Here is a 7,932-nt window from a genome sequence, read left to right on the forward strand (position 1 = left end):
AGAAAGAAGTAAATAAATGAAAATATATAGTATGTGTATATGACCCCTCTCTCCAAGTTAAAAATTAAATATAATTATAATTAAAATTGCAGCAAGATTTTCATGCTATTTGAAAGCTGACTTCATTAAATGTGAGGCTTTGTAGTGCCTTTAAGGATCATCTGGGGGAATGTAGAAAGTACTATTCAGGCATTTATTTAGGTTTTAAAAGCTGATGCTCAATCTACTAAACTTATAAATTGCAAAACTACCTTTGTTTCCTTAAGCTTTTAACTTCAGTTAAAAATCCTAATCTATTTCAAAGTTTAGCAAATTTTAGCAGTCCTTTTAAAGGGGACTTTGAATAAAATTTAGTTCTACTCCAAAGTTTAACTATTTTAAACACTTTAAATCATAGTTATTTTTTTTTCCTTTTTTTTGAGACAGGGTCTCACTGTCACCCAGGCTGGAGTGCAGTGGTGTGATCTCAGCTCACCGCAGCCTCAGCCTCCCAGACTCAAGCAAACCTCCCATCTCAGCCTCCTGAGTAGCTGGGACTACAAGCATGGGCCACCAAGCTCAGCTAATTTTTGTATTTGCAGTAGAGACGGGGTTTCACCATATTGCCCAGACTTGTCTCCAACTCCTGGACTCAAGAGATCCTCCCACCTTGGCCTCCCAAAGTGCTGGAATTACAGGCGTGAGCTGTCACACCAGGCCTCAACCATAGTTATTAATATATTTTATGTTCCTTGTTAGTATTGCAATTGTCTGATTTAATAAAACTTTTCAAGTATTTCAATTATTTTCATAAATCTAATTAAATTCACAAATATATAAAAAGCAAGCTATTTTATGTATTACATGTCACTGTATATAACTATTATGGCTGAATTGTGTCCCTCTAAAATTCATATGTTAAAATCCTACAGCCTGGCCAACATGATGAAACCCCAAGTCTACTGAAAATACAAAAATTAGCCGGGCATGGTGGTGCATGCCTGTAATCCAGCTACTTGGGAGGCTGAGGCAGGAGAATTGCTTGAACCTGGGAGGTGGAGGTTGGAGTGAGCTGAGATCGTGCCACTGCACTCCTGCCTGGGCGACAGAGCAAGACTCCTTCTAAATAAATAAATAAATAAATAAATAAATAAATAAATAAATAAATAAATTCCTAACCCCCAGTACCTCAGAATGGGACTGTATTTGGAGACAGTGCCTTTAAAGAGGTAATTAAGTTAAAATGAGGTCATATGGGTGAGCCCTAATCCAATATGACTGGTGTCTTTTTAAGAGATTAGGACACAAACAGGCACAGAAGGAAAGCTTTGTGAAGACACAGAGAGAGCCAAGGAGAGATACCTCAGAATGAAACCAGCCATGCCAACACCTTGCTCTTGGATGTCTAGGTCTAGGACTGTGAGAAAATAAATTTCTGTTGCTTAAACAACCAGTGATACTTCTGTCATGGCAGCATTAACAACCTAATATACCTTGACTCTTAATTAATACATGTAAGGGCATTTTCCATTTCCCTCTAAAGGCTTTTGAATGTGAGGCATTCTCTCATATTCTTAGAATCATTCTTAATGATATAGAAATAGTATCGGATTAATTTTCATGACTTTGTTAGACTCTATCACAATTTCCATAAGGATTCTGACAATTCTAAATTAACATGGAAAAGCAAAAAATCAAGACTAGTCAATAAATTTATGAAAGAAAAATGTTGTACAGGCTTTCACCCAATCAGATATCAAGACCTATTGTAAGGATTCAGTAATTAAGACCCTGTGCTACTATTAAAGGTATAGACAGATAAACTAATGGAATAGAATGCCCAGCTCTATAAGTATGTAATAGAAGCACTAAATAAGTAGAAAAAAAAGATGTACTATTTAATAAATGATTGGTTATCACTGGTAACCACAAAGTCAAATAGGAAATATTAAAAATTAGATCCATAAATCAAAACAAAACAAAACAAAATCTTCCAGGTGGATTAAAGTCACAAATTTGAAAAACAAGAATTCTAAAACTTTTAGAAGACAATAAAGGAAATTCTTTTTGTGGCCCCTTGGTAGGAAAGGGCTTTGATTGATTTCATTTTCTAAACCAAATACAAAAAGCAAAAAAACCATAAAGAAGGGCTGATAAATCTGACTACTTTAAACTAAACTTGTCTACAACAAAAGATATCCTAAAGATAGGGTAAAGAAAAGCCATAGACTGGAAAAAGATACTTTCATTGCTTATAATCAGTAAGCCTAGTATCCTGAATATATAAAGAGCTCCTAGGCCAGGCACGGTGGCTCACGCCTGTAATCCCAACACTTTGGGAGGCAGAGTTGGGTGGATCACTTGAGCCCAGGAGTTTGACACCAGCCTGGTCAACATGGCAAAACCCTGTCTCTACTAAAAATACAAAAATTAGCCAAGTGTGGTGGTGGGTGCCTGTAATCCCAGCTACTTGGGAGGCTGAGGCAGGAGAACTGCTTGAACCCAGGAGATAGAGGTTGCAGTTAGCTGAGATTGTGCCACGGCACTCCAGCCTGGATGAAAGAGCCAGACTCTGTCTCAGAAAAGAGCTCTTGAAGATTAGCAAGAAAAATACAAACATCCAGTAGGAAATGGGCAAAGTATATGAATACACAATTCACAGAAGAGAAATACAATAGATAAATAAACAAAAAGACCTCCAGCCCCCCTGGTTAATCAGGGATATGCAAATTAAAGCCAAAGTGAAATTCCATTCCATCCAACAGACTTGAAACATTAAAAAGTATCTGACAGCGCCAAGTATTGGAGCAAAAGGAATTCTCATTCTGCTGGTGGGAGAGTCAATTGGTACAATCACTTGTAAAGCAATTTGGCAACATTTAGCAAAGCTTGAAGACACTCATCCCTAAGTCTCAACAATTTTATTCCTATGTATATGCCCTAGAGCAGGGGTCCACAACCCCTGTAACTGGGCCATACAGCAGGAGGTGAGCAGTGAGCAAGCAAGAAAAGCTTCATCTGTATTTACAGACACTCCCCATCACTGGCATTACTGCCTGAGCTTCGCCCCCTGTCAGATCAGCAGCAGCATTAGATTCTCATAGGAGCTTGAACCCCATTGTGAACTATGCATGTGAGGGATCTAGGTGGTGCACTCCTTGTAAAAATCTAATGCCTGATGATCTGAGGTGGAGCTGAGGTGGGGATGCTTGCACTGGGGAGCAGCTGCAAATATAGATTAATGTTAGCAGAGGTTTGACTGCACAGAAACTATAATAAATCAATTGCTTGCAGACTCATATCAAAACCCTATCAGTGAGTGGCAAGTGACAATTAAGCTGCATCTGGTGGCAGGCTTTACAGTGGCAAGTGAGTTGATGTACTTCAATTATACAGCTGCATCTGGTGGCAGGCTTTAAGTCACAATTCAACACTTATTTTAGTCTGTGGATGGTCCACTGTTTATTTGATTTACCACTTCCATCAATGCTTCTTTCTGGCACTTGTCTCAGTCACAGTTTTGGTAAGCACACAAGCTAATCCCAGCCAACATGAGCAAAAAACAAACATCACTGGAGCGCTTCTTTCAAAAAGGAGAAAGACCCAGTGATGAGACAGAAGACTCTAAGACCGCCAGCAAAAAGAGAGCTGCATTTAAAAGAAAATACCAAGAGTCCTACTTAAATTACTCCTTGCAACATGTTATTCACATTCTCCAAGCTCACTTTGTATAATACTTGGTAACTGGCTATCCACTGAAACTATGAAAGCTTCAAAACTGTTTCACCACATGGAGACCAAGAAACTTGCATTAAAAGACCAGGTTTTGGAGGTTTTCAAAGGAAAAAAAAAAAAAAAAAAAAAAAAAAAAAAAAAAAAAAAAAAACATGAACACAAACAGAAGCAATTATTGAAGGTCCTACCACATCAAGTGTGTCTGTACTGACAGCATCAGTCAATGGCTAACCACATTGCTAGAGATAAGAAGCCCTTTACTATTGGTGAAGAATTGATCCTCCCTGCTGCTGAGGACATCTGTTGTGAACTTTTAGGAAAGGCTGCAGTTCAAAAGGAGACACACATTCCTCTTTGGCTAGCACCACAACTAGACAAATTGATGCAATAGCAGAGGATATTGAGGCATTATTGTTAGAGAGGATTAATAAGTCACCATGGTACACAATCCAGGTTGACGAGTCTACCAATGCTGACAACAAGGCAACAATGCTTGTTTTTGTGAATATATTTTCAGGAGGATGTGTGTGAGGATATGTTATGTGTACTTTTGTTGCCAATCAACACCACAGCTGCAGAACTATTCAAGTCTTTAAATGATTACACATCAGGAAACTGAATTGGCCATTTTGTGTTGGTATATGCACGGATGGAGCAGTTACCATGACAGGACAGCTTTCTGGTTTCACTACTTGGGTCAAAGAGGTTGCTTCTGAATGTGTCCATGCATTGTGTTGTTCATGGAGAAACGCTGGCTAGCTGAAAAATGTCACCTGAACTTCATCACGTTTTGCAGGATGTGATTGAAATTATCAGCTATATTGAAGTATATGCCCTTAACTCACATCTGTTCGCACAGCTCTGTGAGGAGATGGACGCAGAGTACACTCATCTTCCTTCTACACAGAGGTGAGATGGCTTTCTAAAGATAGATCACTGGCCAGAGCTTTTGAATTAGATAAGCTGCTACAGAGGTTTCTTTTAAAAAACAGTAATCACTGGCAGCACGTCAGTTACACAGGATGGGTGGCAAAACTTACTTGTGTGACATATTCAACCTGCTCAGCAAATTCAATCTGTCACTTCAGAGGAGAACAACTGTGTTCAAGTTGCTAGATAAAGTGGTTGCATTCAAATTCAACTGGAATTATGGGGGTGACAAGTCAACACCAGGATTTTTGATGTTTCAAACATTAGTAGAGATTTTGAAAGAGACTGAGCCAGGGCCTTCTTTCTCGCAGCAGGTGCATGATCACCTGTCTCACATTCAAAAGAGTTTGGGCATTACTTCCCAACTAAAAGACCTCTGGACTGGGAAGGAATGGATCCGTGATGCATTTGTGAGAAAAACACGTGAATCAACTTTGCCCGTACTAGAAGATCAACTGCTTGAGACTGCAAATAATGGTGCCTTTAAAAGTATGTTTGAAACTTCAAATCTCCATGTGTTCTGGATTAGAATCAAGGCAGAATATCCTCAGATTGCCACAAAAGCACGGAAAACCCTGCTTCCATTTCCAACATCCTATCTTTGTGAAGCAGGGTTTTCTGCAGTGATACAACCAAATTGAGATTACAGAGTAGACTGGACATAAGCAACACACTTCGGGTGTCACTATCCCCCATCACCCCCAGATGGGACTGTCTAGTTGCAAGAAAATAAGCTCAGGGCTCCCGATGATTCTACATTATGGTGAGTTGCACAATTATTTCATTATATGTTACAATGTAATAATAACAGAAATAAAGTGTACAATAAATGTAATGCGCCTGAATCATCCCAAAACCATTGCCACCCCTAACCCCTGTCCGTGGAAAACTTGTCTTCCATGAAACCAGTCCCTGGCGCCAAAAAGGTTGAGGACCACTACCCTGGAGAAAACTCCTTCACATGTATGAGAATATTTGTTGCAGCATTGTTTCTAATCGCAAAAATATGAAAATAAATGCCCATCATTGAGAGAGTGGACACATTATGATTTACTAATTAAGTGACATACTACATAGCAGTAAAAATGAACTAAAGTTCCACAACATGTAACATGAATACTGACAAGGGTAAAAAGCAACTTTTTAAACAATATAGACAGAGTGTTATTTATATAGAGCTTTAAAACATGCATAACAAAAACATCTATTGTGCATGGATACACAATTTCAGCAATCAAAAAAACAGGCTCCATAGAAAAATGGCAAAATGTTAAGGTTTGATACATCTCCCACAAGTATGCCTGACAAAATTCTTTGCATTTTAGGAGTGAAACATTTGTTATAACAGAGTTTATTTTATTTTATTTTTATTATTTATTTTTATTTTTAAAATTTATTTATTTTTTATTATACTTTTAACTTCTAGGGTACATGTGCACAACGTGCAGGTTTGTTACATATGTATACTTGTGCCATGTTGGCATGCTGCACCCATTAACTCATCATTTAGATTAGGTATATCTCCTAATGCTATCCCTCCCCGCTACCTCCACCCCATGACAGGCCCCAGTGTGTGATGTTCCCTACCCTGTGTCCAAGGTTTTCATTGTTCAATTCCCACCTATGAGTGAGAAGATGTGGTGGTTAGTTTTCTGTTCTTGTGATAGTTTGCTGAGAAAGATGGTTTCCAGCTGCATCCATGTCCCTACAAAGGACATGAACTCATCCTTTTTAATGTCTGCATAGTATTCTGTGGTGTATATGTGCCACATTTTCTTAACCCAGTCTATCATTGATGGACATTTGGGTTGGTTCCAAGTCTTTGCTATTGTGAATAGTGCCACAATAAACATACGTGTGCATGTGTCTTTATAGCAGCATGATTTATAATCCTTTGGGTATACACCCAGTAATGGGATGGCTGGGTCAAATGGTATTTCTAGCTCTAGATCCTTGAGGAATCGCTACACTGTCTTCCACAATGGTTGAACTAGTTTACAGTCCCACCAACAGTGTAAAAGTGTTCCTATTTCTCCACATCCTCTCCAGCACCTGTTGTTTTCTGACTTTTTAATGATTGCCATTGTAACTGGTGTGAGATGGTATCTCATTGTGGTTTTGGTTTGCACTTCTCTGACGGCCAGCGATGATGAGCATTTCTTCATGTGTCTGTTGGCTGCATAAATGTCTTCTTTTGGGAAGTGTCTGTTCATATCCTTTGCCCACTTTTTGATGGGGTTGTTTGTTTTTTTCTTGTAAATTTGTTTGAGTTCTCTGTAGGTTCTGGATATTAGCTCTTTTTCAGATGAGTAGATTGCAAAAATTTTCTCCCATTCTGTGGGTTGCCTGTTCACTCTGATGGTAGTTGCTTTTGCTATGCAGAAGCTCTTTAGTTTAATTAGATCCTATTTGTCAATTTTGGCTTTTGTTGCCATTGCTTTTGGTGTTTTAGTCATGAAGTCTTTGCCCATGCCTATATCCTGAATGGTATTGCCTAGGTTTTCTTCTAGGGTTTTTATGGTTTTAGGCCTAACATTTAAGTCTTTAATCCATCTTGAATTAATTTTTATATAAGGTGTAAAAAAGGGACCCAGCTTCAGCTTTCTACATATGGCTAGCCAGTTTTCCCCGCACCATTTATTAAATAGGGAATCCTTTTCCCATTTCTTGTTTTTGACAAGTTTGTCAAAGATCAGATGGTTGTAGATGTGTGGTATTATTTCTGAGAGCTCTGTTCTGTTCCATTGATCTATATGTCTGTTTTGGTACCACTACTATGCTGCTTTGGTTACTGTAGCCTTGTAGCATAGTTTGAAGTCAGGTAGTGTGATGCCTCCAGCTTTGCACTTTTGGCTTACAATTGTCTTGGCTATCTGGGCTCTTTTTTGGCTCCACATGAACTTTAAAGTAGTTTTTTCCAATTCTGAGAAGAAAGTCATTGGTAGCTTTATGGGGATGGCATTGCATCTATATATTACCTTGGGCAGTATAGCCATTTTCATGAAATTGATTGTTCCTATCCATGAGTATGGAATGTTCTTCCATTTGTTTGTGTCCTCTTTTATTTCACTGAGCAGTGGTTTGTAGCTCTCCTTGAAGAGGTCCTTCACATCCCTCTAAGTTGGATTCCTAGGTATTTTATTCTATTTGAAGCAATTGCGAATCGGAGTTCACTCATGATTTGGCTCTCTGTTTGTCTGTTATTGGTGTATAAGAATGCTTGCAATTTTTGCACATTGATTTTGTATCCTGAGACTTTGCTGAGGTTGCTTATCAGCTTAAGGAGAT

This window comes from Mandrillus leucophaeus, unplaced genomic scaffold, assembly GCF_000951045.1.
Source record: "Mandrillus leucophaeus isolate KB7577 unplaced genomic scaffold, Mleu.le_1.0 Scaffold531, whole genome shotgun sequence".
NCBI classification, from domain to species: Eukaryota; Metazoa; Chordata; class Mammalia; order Primates; family Cercopithecidae; genus Mandrillus; species Mandrillus leucophaeus.